Below are 16,018 nucleotides of genomic sequence, written 5' to 3' on the forward strand. Positions count from 1 at the left end.
TAGGAGGCTGAGGCAGGGGAATCGCTTGAACCCAGGAGGCGGAGGTTGCAGTGAGCCAAGATTGGGCCACTGCACTCCAGCCTGGGTGCTCCATCTCAAAAAATTATAACAATTTAAAAAAATAAATAAGCCATTTTAACTGGGGTGAGGTGGTGTCTGATTTCTCTGACAATTTATGATGTTGAGGATTTTTTCGTATATCTCTTGGCCATGTTTATGTCTTCTTTTGAAAAATGTTTATTCAGGTCTTTCACCTGTTTTTTTAATTGGATTATTTGTGGGATTTGTGTGTGTGTGTGTGTGTGTGTGTGTGTGTGTGTGTTTCCTTGCTTGCTGTTGAGTTGTTTGAGGTCCTTATATATTCTGGTTGTTAATCTTTTGGTAGGTGAGTAGTTTGCAAATATTTTCTCCCATTCTTTGGGTTGTCTCTTCGTTGTTTCCTTTGCTGTGCAGAAGCTTTTTTTTTAGCTTGATGTAATCCCATTTGTCTATTTTTGCTTTGGTTACCTGTGCTTTTAAGGTCTTAAACAAAAAAAACCTTTGCCCAGACCAGTGTCCTGGAGCATTTTCCCAGTGTTTTCTTCTAGAAGTTTCATAGTATTGGGTCTTAGATGCCTAGATGTAAGTCTTTAATCCATTTTTATTTGTTTTTTGTGTATGGTATGTTTCATTCTTCTGCATATAGTTATCCAGTTTTCCCAACACCATTTATTAAAGAGGCTGTTCTTTTCCCATTGTATGCTTTAGCTCCTTTGTTGATGATGAATTGACTATACATGAATTTTATACCTGGGTTCTCTTATTCTGTTCCATTGGTCTATGTGTCTGTTTTTATGTTAGTGCTGTAGTTTTGTAGTAAATTTTGAAGTCAGGGAGTGTGACGCCTCCAGCTTTGTTCTTTCTGCTCAGTATTGCTTTGGCTTTTCAGGGTCTTCTGTTCCACATAAATTTTAAGATTTAATATTTCTGTAAAGAATGTCATTGGAATTTTTGTAGGGATTGATTGCATTTAATCTATAAATTGGCTTTGGGTAGTATTGTCATTTTAACAATATAAATTCTTTCAGTCCATGAGCATAGAGTATCTTTCCATTTTTTAATGTCCACTTCACTTTCTTTGATCATTGTTTATAGTTTTTCTTGTATTGATCTTTCAGTTCTTTGATTCCTAGGTATGTTATATTCTTTGTAGCTGTTGTAAATGGGATTGCATTCTTGATTTCTTTTTCAGATTGTTTGCTGCTGGCTTTTATCAGCACTACTGATTTTTGTATGTTGGTTTTGTATCCTGCAACTTTACTGAATTTGTTTATTGATTCTAACAATTTTTTGGTGGAGTCCAGGTTGTTCAAGGGGAATCACTTAAACCCAGGAGGCATAGGTTGTAGTGAGCTGAGGTTGTGCCACTGCACTCCAGCCTGGGCAACAGGGCGAGACTCTGTCTCAAAAAAAAAGAAAAGAAAAGAAAGGATTTAAATCTATTGAAAAGACACAACATGCTCCAGGGAAAACTGGCCCAAAATTTGAACTGGCAAAAGATATAAAGAAAATGAGGTTGGTGCAGAATAACAGAAACATTCAATACCAGAAAATAGTAGAGGAACTACCCGTCAGCTACTCAAAGAAAGAACATGTGAGCCAAATATTTTTTTGTCCTGACATGGTGTCCTTTGAGTATAAGGACTACTTTCTGGCTGGTAGTTTTAAACATTCAGGGTTTTACATCTTTTTTTTTCCTCCCTCATTAAGCTTTTTTAATGGGTCTGAAAATTCTGTGACCAATTTTTAGTCAAGTTGTTTCCTTTAAACAGTGCTGATTTTAAAAACTGATAACTTAAAACTGCCACAGCAAAAATGAAAACCAAGGTGGTCCACAAAATATTCTCCTTTCCTTCTCAAGGTTTTACGATGCATTGTTAACCATTAACCAGTCTTTTGCTACTAAACTTAAATGGCCAATTGAAGCAAACAGTTCTGAAACCGTTCTTCCACCACTGATTAAGACTGGGGTGCCAGGTATTAGGGATAATATTCATTTAGCCTTCTGGGCTTTGTGGGCAGACTTGGTGACCTTGCCAGCTCCAGCAGTCTTCTTGTCCACTGCTCTGATGACACCCACAGCAACTGTTTGTCTCATATCACGAACAGCAAAGCGACCCAGAGGTGGATAGTCTGAGAAGCTCTCAACGCACATGGTGTTCTTGACATAGCCCTATCAACGATGGCAGCACCACCAGATTTCAAGAATTTAGGGCCATCTTCCAGCTTTTTGCCAGAACAGCAATCAATCTTTTCTTTCAGCTCAGCAAACTTGCACGCAATGTGAGCTGTGTTGCAATCCAGTACACGGGCCTGGATGGTTCAGGATAATCAGCTGAGCAGTGAAGCCAGCTGCTTCCATTGATGGGTTGTTTTATATGAGTCTTTCTTGAGTAAACAACTAGAAGACAGATACCAGCTGATCAGTAAATGAAAAAGGAAACTTCAGCAAAAGAATTAACTACCAAATTCTCAATAATTAGATGATACTGTTAGGGATCATTGTCTTCCTAATTTTAAAGGGAGTACTTTAATGTCCCACCATTATATATGTAGGCTGCTTTCTAGATATCTGTTTATCAAGTAATCTATTTACTATGAATTCTCTTTTTAATCTCAAGTGGCTGTTGAGTTTTATGAACTATTTTTTTCTATAGTAAGGCATAGGTTTTTCTTTAATCTCTCAGCAGGATTAACTATTTTTTTTTTTTTTTTTTTTTTGAGACAGAATTTCGCTCTTGTTCCCCAGGCTGGAGTGCAATGGCTCGATCTTGGCTCACTGCAGCCTCCACCTCCCGGGTTTAAGCAAGTCTCCTGCCTCAGTCTCCCAAGTAGCTGGGATTACAGGCATGCACCACCACACCTGGCTAATTTTTGTATTTTTAATAGAGACAGGGTTTCTCCATGTTGGTCAGGCTGGTCTCGAACTCCTGACCTCAGGTGATCTGCCCACTTTGGCCTCCCAAAGTGCTGGAATTACAGGCGTGAGCCACCGTGCTCAGCCTCAGTATGATTAATTTTATGAATAAATTTTCTAATGTTATACCTTCCTTCCTTGAATTCCTGGCATAAGCTTTACCTCAATCATATTGTTTTATGTTTTTGTTTTTTTTTTTTTTTTTTTTTTTGGAGACGGAGTTTCGCTCTCGATACCCAGGCTGGAGTGCAATGGCGCGATCTCGGCTCACCGCAACCTCCGCCTCCTGGGTTCAGGCAATTCTCCTGCCTCAGCCTCCTGAGTAGCTGGGATTACAGGCACGCGCCACCGTGCCCAGCTAATTTTTTGTATTAGTAGAGACGGGGTTTCACCATGTTGACCGGGATGGTCTCGATCTCTTGACCTCGTGATCCACCCGCCTCGGCCTCCCAAAGTGCTGGGATTACAGGCTTGAGCCACCGCGCCCGGCCTGTTTTATGTTTTATATATATTGCTAGTTTAGCTTTTTCTGATGTTATTATTTAAGATTTTTTGCATGTATTCTCATTGGTGATACTACCTTAAAATTTGTTTGTTTGTTTGTTTGTTTGTTTTGAGACAGTGTCTCTCCTGTGTCACCAGGCTGGAGTGCAGTGGCGTGATCTCGGCTCACTGCAACCTCTGCTTCCAGGGTTCAAGCAATTCTCCTGCTTCAGCCTCCTGAAGAGCTGGGACTACAGGCATGTGCCGTCCCACCCAGCTAAGTTTTGTATTTTTAGTAGAGATGGGCTTTCACTATGTTGGCCAGGATGGTCTTGATCTCTTGACCTCGTGAGTCATTGTGCCAGGCCTTAAAATTTTCTTTTATAGTTGTTCCTTTCTGGGTTTTCATTCAAGATTGTGCTATATAATTTAAGCAAGTTTTCATTCTGGTCCAGGCATGGTGGCTCAAGTCTGTAATCCCAGCACTTTGGGAGGCTGAGGCAGGTGGGCCACCTGCAGTCGGAAGTTTTAGACCTGCCTGGCCAACATGGTGAAATCCTATCTCTACTAAAAATACAAAACTTAGGTGGGCGTAGTGGTGGGTGCCAGTAATCCCAGCTACTTGGGAAGGTGAGGTAAGAGAATCACTTGAACCTGGGAGGTGGAAGTTGCACCACTGCACTCCAGCCTGGTGACAGAATGAGACTCCATCTCAAAAAAAAAAAAAGAAAAAGAAAATTTTTATTCTTGAGGAAAATGTTTATGTGGTAAAACTTCTGGGCTTGAAACTTATATACATATAACAATTAAACAACTCTATCACTTAATTAATAGTTGTAGGTATATTCTTTTTTTTTTTTTTTTTTTTTTTTGGTCCTGCTAGTCCCAAACTGTTAACTGTGAGAGTAGGCATTACCTTCAAATAAGGTTTCTCTAGTCAAATAAATTTAGAATGTCCTGGATTAAACATCATTAAATGACTTTATTGTACATACACTCAGATTCTTTGATATGCTAATGTATACTTTAATTCACTTTTTTGTTTTGTTTCATCTTTTTTTTATTTTTATTTTTTATTGCATTTTAGGTTTGGGGTACATGTGAAGAACATGCAAGATTGTCGCATAGGTACACACGTAGCAGTGTGATTTGCTGTTTTCTTAAGTAGGTTTTGATAATTATTTCTAGAAAATTCTCTTTTATGATTTCAGTTTTTTTCTATATTGTTTCTATTACTCTTATGATTTATAGTACCTGTAAATCACACTCCTTTTTATTTGTAATGTTGGTTTTCAGTGCCATGTTTTGTCCTTGATTAATTCGACTAAATATATGTTAATATTTTTGTCAAAAAGCTAATCTTTCTTTGACCATTTTTGCTTCTATTTAACATCTGATCTTCTCTTTTTATTATTTGCTTTGGGTTTACTGTGTTGTTCCATTTTCTAAGTTCTTGAATTGACTCCTTAGCTTGTTGATTTTTTAAAATGTTTTTCTTCCGTAATGTATACTTTGAAACAGTTTTCTTGTAATTCTTAATATTAGCTATAATATCTTAAGCTTAGATAAATCATGTTATTCTTTAACTTATGAATCATTTATAAGTAGGATTTTAAAAATTTCCAAACATGGAGCTTTTGAGATTAACTTTTTATGGTTACATTGTCATTTTACTTGATTTTGGTCAGAGATCAATTGTTTGTTAGTACTCTTGACATTTCCTTTATGGCCAAATTCATAGCCAGTAGGTTTTGTTTGGGGGCTATTAGCTCAACTTTATTGAGGTCTAATTTTCATACAATAAAATGAACACAATCTAAGTATATAGTTCAGTGAATTTTGGTAAATATATATACCATATGACGACTACACCAATAAAAATACAGTGTGTGTCCATCACCCCAGAAAGTTCCCTTGTGCTTACCCTACTTGCAGTCAATTTTCCTATTCTTGCCCCCTGCTGTAGGCAATCAGCAAAAGGCTTTTTATCACTATAAATTAATTTTCCTGCTTCTTGAACTACATATGTATAGAATTCTACAGTATGTACTCTTTTTTTTTTTTTTTTTTTTTTGCAAGAGCAGTAGTCATAGGATAAACAAATAGCAAATGTACAGCCTTGGCTCCCTGAACTCCACAGTCTCAGTGCAGAAAGATCATCTTCCAGCAGTCAGCTCAGACCAGGGTCAAAGGATGTGACATCAACAGTTTCTGGTTTCAGAACAGGTTCTACTACTGTCAAATAACCCCCTATACTTCCTCAAAGGCTGTGGTAAGTTTTACACAGATAAGGGCAGCAGAAAGAGGATAGTTGCTGATGGACACCATCTTTGTATACTCCACACTGACCTTACCATGGGCAAAGGCCCCCACCACAGAAACAGTAGGATCACTGCTGGGCACTAGCTCACAGATCACTGACAACCGGGATGGAAAAAGAAGTGCCAACTTTCATACATCCAACTGGAAAGTGATCTGATACTGGATTCTTAATTACCCATGAGGCCACAAAAGTGGTCAAAGTTTCTGGGAATTCGGGTCTGGGGGTTCACTTCATTCAGAACATTCTTCTGTGTGTGGATATAAACTTGCAGCAAGCCAGCTCGGTTCGGGGGACTATCCATCAGCATCAGCAAACTCTGGTGGGCTATGTCTGGCCGCACTTCCTTGGGGTCCCGTCCATTCTTCAACAATGTAGACTTGTGCTTGTCACAGGTGACTAGCTCATATGTCTTCCCTACCTTGACTGTCTCCAGACTGGCCCCTTCCAGCACCACAATAAGCCTTCAGCCTCCTATCTTGTTTCCTGCCCTGACTCGGGGCCTCTTGGGGGCCACAGCATCCCAGTCCTGTGCCTGCTCCCCACCGCTTCGCTCATGAGCTACACAGTATGTACTCTTTTGTGTCTGATGACTTTTGCCCAGTTTAATGTTTTGAGATGCATGCATGTATATTTTTCTTTCTTTCTTTTTTTTTTTTTATCAACTCACTGCCTTTGGTTTATTGCTGAGCACTTCAGATAGACACATTGCCCACCTTACCGCTAGGCCCTCCAGATTGAGGTTTGCTTAGGTTCAAAATTTGCAGCCAGCTCACTACAAAACCTGCAAGGAACTGTGGGTCTGAGATTCAGGAAGTAACGTTTAAATGCTCAGGGACAAAGTGGAGCATAGGCCAGGGCTGGATGCCCGGGGACCTGGCCGGCCTGCAGCGTTCGAGCCACCCTTAAAGATATGCTCCTAGTCCAGTTCTTCCCTGGATAGTAGCACATGGCGTAATCATACACACAATCACAGTGCCTTGCACTCGACCCCAAAAGACTGTTTTTCATTTTTTTATTGCTGAGCATTATTATGTATGAATATACAAGTTTGTTAATTCACCTATTGATGAATATTGGAGCTGTTTCCAATTTTAGGCTACTGTGAAAAAGCTGCTCTGATCATTCATGTGCAAGTGTTTTTGTGGATGTGTTTCATTCTCTTGGGTAAATATCTAGGTATAGAATTGTTGGTTCATATGGTAAGTGTGTGTTCATAAGAAACTGATGTTATTTTTTTAGTTGACTATATAATTTTTCATTTGGCTTTATATTTCTACTAGGAGTATTCCAGTTGTTCCTCATCCTTGCCAATGTTTAGTATTTTCAGTCTCTTTAGCCATTCTACTGGAGCAGTAGTATTTTATTATGGTTTTAATTAGCACTTCCTGATAACTAATAATGTTAACCCATTTCCCATGTTTCCTTTTATTATATGCTTTCTTTTGTAAAATGTGAGTTTTTTATATATTCTAGGTACAAGTCCTTTGCAAATATTTCCCATTTCTTAATAATGATACCTTTGGAAGATCAGATGGTTTTAATTTTCAGGAAGTCTGATGTATACATTTTTCTAAGTCATTAATTTTGTGCCCTATGAAAACATTATATACCCCATAGTCAAGAAAATTTTTTCCTATGATTTTTTTAATTTTATAATTTTAGCCGGTTTTAGTTTTTATGTTTAGGTCTGTGATTCATTTTGAGTTAAATTTTATGGTTCAAGGTATAGAGGTTGGAGGGTCATGTTTTTTCCCCCCATTTTAGTTGTTCCGTAGCACCATTTATTGTAAAGATATTCTTTCTCCATGCAATTATATTGGCAGTGTTGCTGCAAATCTGTTATCTGGACTCTATTCTGTTCCATTGATCTATATGCATTTTTAAAATATCAGTACCACATTGTCTTGAGTACTTTAGCTTTGTAGTAATACTTAAAATCAGGTAGTGAGTCCTTTAACTTTGTTCTACTTTTTCAAAATTGTTTTGGCTACTCTCAATGTTTCTTATATAAATTTTAGAATCAGATCATCAGCTCCTACATACTGAGATTGTGCTAAATCTATAGATCTATTTTGTATCTTAACATCCCCTAGCGAAGTTAGAAAACCAGGCAGTAAAATCAAAGGACACAAGCCCAGATTGAAGCTGGAAGACAGAGTTCTCCAGAAAGGATGCTTCCAAAAAAAAAGAAGCTGCTCAAAACAAACAAAATCTTTGATCTATCTTTATCTAGAGAATATTGTTAGTTGTCTAGAATTTCAAGCTGAAGTGATGATTGGTAACTGAAATTTAAGCAGAGACTATTTTAAATTCAGAAAACAAAATATGGTATAAGAAAGGAACTTGACTACCCAATATGGCTCAGCAATGATTAATACATACAGTTAAGTAGTGAAACCTAGGCCTACCACAGTGGCTCATGCCGGTAATTCCAGCACTTTGGGAGGCAGAGGCGGAGGCAGGCAGATCACTTGAGGCCAGGAGTTTGAGACCAACCTGGCCAACATGGTGAAATCCTATCTCTACTAAAAATACAAGACTTAGCCATATAATCCCAGCTACTCAGGAGACTGAGGCAGAAGAATTGCTTGAACCAGGGAGGTGGAGGTTGCAGTGAACCAAGATCGAGTCACTGCACTCCAGCCTGGGACACAGTGAGACTCTGTCTCGGGAAAAATAAAAAAATAAGCACCTAACGAATGTTAGCCATTGTTATCATTAATAACAATAGCTTCCTTGCTAATAAATACTTACTAAGATAATGTTTCCATGGCAACAAAGAAAAAAGGAATTTGCTAACTTATCTGATGCCACTGCACCTTGCCTCATGTGCAGCAAACCTTCAGTAAAGCTCCTTGTAGAGTCACAACTGAAAGGAGCTTTAGAGAGGTAATTATAACTAAATGAGGCCTTTGAGAGTATAAATTTAACAAAATCCATCAGTTAGTATGTTTTCAGCTTCCAATAAAAGTTTAAACAATAAGGAACATTTATTATTTCATGTATTAAAAAGTCCAAAGATAGGGCAGCCCCCAGGTTAGTTTATTTCAACAGGTCAAGGATCTAGATTCTTTCTGTTCTGTTCCGTCCCATGTTGGCTGACCAATCCCATGTTGGTTGCAAGGAGATCCAGGCAACACATCTTCAGACAAGATCATAGGCTAGAAGATGGAGTCCTTTTCTAAGAAAGCTTTCCCAGAACTCTCTCTCTGTAGACTTCTGTTTATTGGCCGAAACTGAGTTACATGTTTATTCCTAAAACAATCACTATTCAAAGGGAGTAGTATAATTGCCGAAACGATCTTAGAGTAATTAAGATTCTCTCCCACACACACACTCTCCCTCACTCACTCATTTTCTCTCTCTCACACATACCCAAACTTCTTCTGAACGATCGGATCTCCTGATACCTGAACAAAATTGTGGTTTTGCAGAACAAAAGTAAAAGGGATGTGATTGTTGGGAAGTCAGTCCACTCTATCTTCAACCACTGTCTCAAAACATGTTAGTGGTAGAACCTGCGCCGGAATCCTGGTCTCCCGATTCCTAATTTTTTCCTACATAGGCAACCTCCTTCATGAATTATTATCAACATAGCTACTTTTCCTAAATAATCTTGACTGTATCCACACAATTCTACCTCCAGTTCTTTTTGGGGGAAAAAATGTGCTATAAAACTATACATGCTATTTTTTGCGAAGCATATTGAAATCCTCAAATAATAATGCCACAGACTCATGATAAAAACTAAAAACTTTACCACTTTTTTGATCTTTTTATTTGTACTTATTCTTCTCCCTCTTCTTCCCATAATCAGTCATATTAAACTATTTGCAATTCCTTTAACGTATTATGTTTATTACCTCCGTTCATTTGCTCACGCTATTTCTACTATCTATAAAAAATACACACACTAGTTTCCTTTTTTGGCTTCCTCATTTGAGTATCTTCTCAGATTTCAAAAATCTATGCTTCCATGAAATCTTTCTTGATATATCTCCATCTCCATAAAATTGGTTATATCACTATATATCTACTATATCATGTTCTAGATACTCCTACACATGTATAGTTGTGATTTCTTTGCAGATTTTTCTTCCTTGTCTAGTCTGAGCTTGCTCTGTCCCTCTTTTCTTTCTCTTTCCCTCCCTCCCTCCCTTCTTCCCTTCCTTCCTTCCTCTTTCTCTCTCTTTCCCCTCTTTCTCTTTCTGTCTTTCTGTCTCTTCCTCCCTCCCTGAGTTCCTTCTTCCCTCTTTCCCTCCCTCCCTCCCTTCCTCTCTTCCTCTCTTCATTTCTCCCTTTCCTTCTTTTCCTCTCTTTTCTCTTTCTGACATGGTCTGGCTCTGTCATCCAGGCTGAAGTTCAGGGGTGTCATCTCAGCTCACTGCAACCTCTTCCCCCCAGACTCAAGCCATCTTCCCACCTCAGCCTCCCGAGTAGCTGGGGCTGCAGGTGCACTCCACCATGCCTGGCTAATTTTTGTATTTTTAAGAGATTGGTTCTCACTTTGTTGCCCAATCTGGTCTCAAACTCCTGAGCTCAAACAGTCTGCCTGCCTTGGCTTCCCAGATTGCTGGGATTACAGGCATGAGCCACCATGCCCACCTAATCTGAACTCTTTTAATGTAAAGCCTGTTTCTCTGTAATAGTGTTTCTCATTTGTCTTGATAAATCCAAGGTATAGCATGGTATTAGATGCTTAATAGTCACTACTGATATTTTTGTTTAATGAATATATATACTATTAATTTGGGGGAGGAGATTTTTTTAAATTGTGTTCTGCTTGATTTTCTTATTTTCAACCAGTGGAATAAAGATGTGGTTCTGTGAAAGATACTTTTTTCAGTAAGGTAAAAGTGATTAAGCATAATGTATTTATGTATACAAGATTTTCTTTAGAAGTTAAAGACTTTTGGAGGAAAAACGTTTCAGATTATGTGTTACTGCTTATAGAGCAAATTTAGTACTTAGCTGAGAATACTTGTCAAAGGAGGCAAATAAACATTACATAATTATTCCTAATGCAAATTAGATACTTGGTGAACATTTGTTTCTATAGTAAATATGCTATAAATAGAATTATTCACTTTATGATTTTTTTCTTTCTTCATTTTAGCATTTATGACATTAACAGAGAACAGGACTATGTCAAGAATTCTGAGGGTGTACTTGGTGAAAATGAATTAAGACCACCCTCCCAGCTACCTTCTCTCTTAGAGAAGATTGAGAGAGGGTCCCTATCAGAAAAGAGTGGGTATTAAACTAAGTGCTATAAGTCATAACTAATGAATCAAGAATAGAATGATTAAAATGTTTTTAGTTTTAACTTAGATTATATAAAACAAAATTATGATTTCCAATATCTATAATTTTTTAAAATAATCATTAGGCCAAAAGTAATAGGTGATTAACTTTTTGAATTGCAACATAAAACATGCTCCTCTATTTGTATCTTTTAAATAGATGCATTTTTATTTGGTTTTTAAGTTGAAATATTTTAAATGGTAGAAGTAATACATGCTTGTAAGATAAACCTATATGTATAAGGTAAAAAATGTAAGTTCCCCTTTTATCCACTTTCCAATTTCAGTAGCCATTGGTTTAGCCGTTATTAAGAGTTTGGCTTTTCACCTTTCTAGATCTTTTTCTGTACACTTCCAAACAAATTATGTATTTTTCAACCAAGTGACATCACGTAATGTAGCATGTAATAGATATCTTTATATGCCAGTATGTACAGATTTACCTTGTTATTATTTAATAGTTGCAAGTTATTCCCTATTGATGGCAATTAAGGTTATTGCCAGTATTTTCACTATTAAAGATACTGATGCACATGGAACACCTGTGTGTGTGTGTGTGTGTGTGTGTGTGTGTGTGTGTGTGTGTTAGTATTTCTCAGGAATAGATTTCTAGAAATGAAATGGTTAATGAGTATGTACATTTAAGATTTTATTTAGGTCCTACCAAATTGTGCTCTAAGAAGTTACATTTATCTAAATCCAGATATCCTTTATTTTCTTCAAAGTAAAGGTAATACATTTTAGGATTAAGTAACAGACTGTTCCTTCAACAACTATCAAATGGCTTACTTCGACTAAATGAAGGATATAGGCATCTTGAGTATTAATGAAAGGTTGCAGTCCTTCTATAGGAAGATATAATCATGAAAATCTCTGGAAGATGTGCAAGTGGCTAGTTTCGTTAGAATTTCTGCGACACCTAAGATGTTGACATTAATTTATCTCATCACCTGCTTTCAGACCAGATGTTTCTAAAATGGAAAGCAGATATCTGTGATCTGGCATTAGAAGGTGGTTTGTAATTTTCTCATCTCTATCAGGAGTTAAAAAGAGAGACAAGTGTGTAAAACCAGTCTTGCTCAGTATCTCTAAGGGATTTTGAGAAGGGAAGAAAGTTATTGCAGTTACTTTGACTAGAAGCTAACCTGTATTAAGTTGACTTAACATTTCAGACTAAACTCACAAGTAGAGGAATATGCCAAAAGCCAGATGCTACAGGAAAACTCAATTTTCAGAGCTATTGTGATTGAATTTAACCTTTCTCCACATGCTCTTTGTTGGTCACTTAAGCCCTAAGGGATATACGCAATACTTTATAGGCAAGCCCTTTTCAAGTTACCTTCTTAGATTTTTAGGTTTCTTTATAGTATAGCCCCCTCTTCATTTTAATTGTTGATCATCTCTTTTGTTTGTTTGTTTGTTTTGAGACAGAGTTTCACTCTTTTTGCCGAGGCTGGAGTGCAGTGGCGAGATCTCGGCTCACCGCAACCTCTGCCTCTCGGGTTTAAGTGATTTGCAATTCTCCTGCATCAGCCTCCCAAGTAGCTGAGATAACAGGCACATGCCACCAACACCCAGCTAATTTTTATATTTTTAGTAGAGACAGGGTTTCACCATGTTGGCCAGAATGGTCTTGAACTCCTGACCTCGTGATCTGCCCGCCTCGGCCTCCCAAAGTGCGGGAATTACAGATGTGAGCCACCGAGCCTGGCCAATAGTCTGATAATCCTTAATGTTTAAATAAAGCTTGAGCATTTCTCAGCAAAAATGAGACCATTCATTCATGAAGTGTTTGTATTGTTTGGTGCGCTAATTGGACTCTCAAATGAAAGTATTTTGTAAAGAAGGGAGAGCGTCAAATAAATTTCTAGATGAAATTCTCATCTATCTCCTAGTTTACTGACCGGGAAACTTGTGCTTTCTTGAAAGTGTAGTTGATGTCATTATTTGAAGCCATGAAAGATTTAAGATTAGCTATGATTTTCCAACAACTTTGCTTTTGACATACCTCTGCTAACCAGAAAATCACTGCTTTTCTGCATATACTGCTATTTGGAGAATACTGGCCTAAAGGGGAAGCATTTTTAACTGTAAATAAATAGTTCTGGAAACAAAAATATATAACCAAAAAAATAATTTACTGCTTGTTGCTTCTCTGTTTTAAATCATTGGCTTTAGTTATAGTTTTATAGGAAGTAGTATTCCCCACACTGGTGTTAATGAAGTGTTCCCTGACCATGTATTTAGGACCTGTATTAGTGTTATTAATTCTATCATCACTCCAGTTTTCAGTTCATTATTGTGCATTATGATGCTCAAAAATGAGCATGTATATAACTTAAAATCTGTGCCTACCTGTTAATTTAGAATTTAGAGATTTAGAATTTAGAGAAGTTGATAATGATAGTCTTCATTTCCAAAGTTAGTTTTAAGAACGTTTCTTTGAGTGTAAACAGTATGTTTCTCAAATACTGGACCTTGGTCTATTATACATAATTCAATTTTGAAAATTTGTTCTTTTTAGACATCAAATAGAAAGTTTCCAGAATTACTGTTTCTAAAGGATTCTTGATTTGTGTTTAGGCTAGCAGTACAGACTATTTGTAAAATGAATTTGAAAATGCAAAGGCTTCCCAGTTTGTTTTGAGTAGTACAGCTAATAAAGCTTTAATTTTAACAATTATCACTTATATTTTGCTATTTGAATCTATTCAAAATATCCCTATTTTTTACAGCACTGGTATGCTGATATTGAAGGAGAATGTGAAACTGAGCAAAAGTAAAAGTAAAAACTTAGAATGAATACATAAATCACGTATGTCAACTTGAGAATATTCTTAAACATTTCATTCTTCTATTTGCAATCTTTCATTTTGATACTCGGAAGTTTATTAAAATAAATTTTAAATACCTTGATAATTAAAATATTAGGACAGATGAGTCCAAATTTAACTTACTATAACGTTTGCTTTCATTTCTGAGATAGTCTAGTTTTTGTATATCTGTTACTTGTAAGTTAATTTTAATTGAGATTCTTTTTTTCTCTTTAATTTTTGAACTTTAATACGTTTATTTGGCAGTTTTGCTAAAAGTAGGAAGCCATATTACTATGCTTCATAACATTTATGCTATATGACCAAAACTTCCAGTGCTATGTAAGTCATTCTCTTCTCGTTATTTATAAATACTAGGTTTGTAAAACCCCCCAACCTCAATAAAGAGAATAGAAAGAATACAAATAGGAGAGTAAACAGTTAAAATGGATAGATGCTATGAGTGTTTGTAGGTCATTAGGCTCAGTTCTTGCTGAAGTAGAGATTTGTAAAATCAAAAGGCACAAAGAGTCAGTCAGCATAATTACTGGATCCAGTCAGTGATTCTCAATGAGGAAACATGCCTCTCATGGGAAGGGCATATCACAGTCTCTGAAAGCTATCTTACGTGGATATGGTTTGAAAAAGCACCTTCAAAAAAAGTGTAAATACAGCTCTGTTGTATAAAATGAAAAAATATATATAATACAACCCATAGGAAATAAAACTCAATAGACTCTTCTTGGCTGGTGAGGAATCCCTAGAGATACAATAATTTCTATTGTGTTTGGTGAGTGGGCAATAGTGAGCCCCTTAAAAGGAACCTAGCTGACTTAGGTATTTAACAAGAAGATGGAAGGTTAAGTTTATAAAGTGTGGCGTAGATTTTTTTAAAAAACCAAAGAATAGAAATACTAAAGGATGAAAAAGCTAAAGAATGAGAAATTGGTGTAAAAGTCTAAGCAGTTGCCGACCACCACTTTGATATTACAGTTGCATCTGCTTTTGACCAACTACATTTATAGTACACAGCTTTCAACCAAAAGGCATACAGGATCTGGCAGGGCATATTTTAGCTCCTGTATTCAAAGTAATTCACCCTCAGTTGTAATTTATTTAGGTTATTTTTTTTTCCCATCAGAGGTCTTTTAAATTTTGTTAAGACAGTACAAATATTTCTTAGTTATATAGGAAAGGAATAGGTGACATTTTGAGTGATATTCATTGTGTCCCCCTTAACCCCATCCTTTGGTATCTTAAATAGCTGCATTATTTTTGTTTGTGTTTTACAGTTTTTGAGACAGTGTCCTTGAGTTCAGACTCTCTCTTCCAGAGGGCAGTTTCACTCCTTCATACTTCTTTCTTGGACTCTTCATCTGAGCATGGCTTTCAGTACAGTCAAGTGACTTTGGTGAAAAATGAGATTTTCTTAAATGAGGTGAGGTACTTGGTACACACTGTGATGGTTTGGTTTTAGTTTTAAGAGAGGTAAACCCATCATTTTTGGTATATATGCCTAGTACTTTTTAGCTGTCCTTTTTCAGACGAAGTGGAAGATCCTTGGAAATAGTCACTTGGAATGTAATTATTTTAGGGAATAGAAAAATAATGCATTTACATTTAGTCTTATAGCAGGAGGAATTTAAATTATACATTTTTAGAACTTAATTTGCAAAACAAAATGGCATGTTTATAGCATTTGGTTATTCTCTCTTTACACAGTACAAAACTTTTTACCAACAAAAAAAAGCAAATAACTATACTCAGGAAGAACTTCAAAATACTTACGGGTTTCTTCTGTTTGATACTGAAAAGCAGGTAAGGGAATTAGGTTGTAGAAAATTAATGGTATCATTAGTCTTGAATATTATAGTGCTTCAGTTCTGTAACAGTTGTAAGTTATCAATTCATCAATGTTTTTAATACTTAGTTTGATGGCATGTATGACAACAGTAAGAGCCAATGATGGAGATTTGATTTCTGTAACTTTTGATGGTTTCTTTTTAGTTTTATCCTAAAAACATTTGTAAGCTTAGGGTGAAATTTGGATTAATACAAGTTTCTTTAGTGTCAGTAATGCCCTTTAATAGAGTGAATGGATATTTTTCCATTCTGGATCATCGTTTATATAGATACTTTG

At 36.6% G+C, this 16,018-nt stretch overlaps 1 protein-coding gene and 1 pseudogene across 9 annotated transcripts in view; one reads left to right on the forward strand and one right to left on the reverse strand.

Annotated features, from left to right (window-relative positions):
* TASOR2 (transcription activation suppressor family member 2) overlaps window positions 1-16,018 on the forward strand; it is an 83,125-nt gene that overhangs the window by 15,694 nt on the left and 51,413 nt on the right. For 6 of the 9 annotated variants that reach the window (XM_064369063.1, XM_064369066.1, XM_064369061.1 and 3 more), the window contains one exon: window positions 15,601-15,696. The exons of 2 other annotated variants lie outside the window; for them this stretch is intronic. The gene's annotated coding sequence lies outside the window, so the exon portion shown is untranslated. Of the gene's footprint in view, window positions 1-10,878; window positions 11,013-15,170; window positions 15,317-15,600; window positions 15,697-16,018 lie in introns of those variants that run through there. One more of the 9 variants, XM_064369062.1, reaches the window with a different exon arrangement.
* On the reverse strand, window positions 5,690-6,387 carry LOC135271575 (ribosomal RNA small subunit methyltransferase NEP1-like; annotated as a pseudogene).

This window comes from Aotus nancymaae, unplaced genomic scaffold, assembly GCF_030222135.1.
Source record: "Aotus nancymaae isolate 86718 unplaced genomic scaffold, 86718_ANA_hifiasm-v0.15.2.pri h1tg000083l, whole genome shotgun sequence".
Classification (NCBI taxonomy): Eukaryota; Metazoa; Chordata; class Mammalia; order Primates; family Aotidae; genus Aotus; species Aotus nancymaae.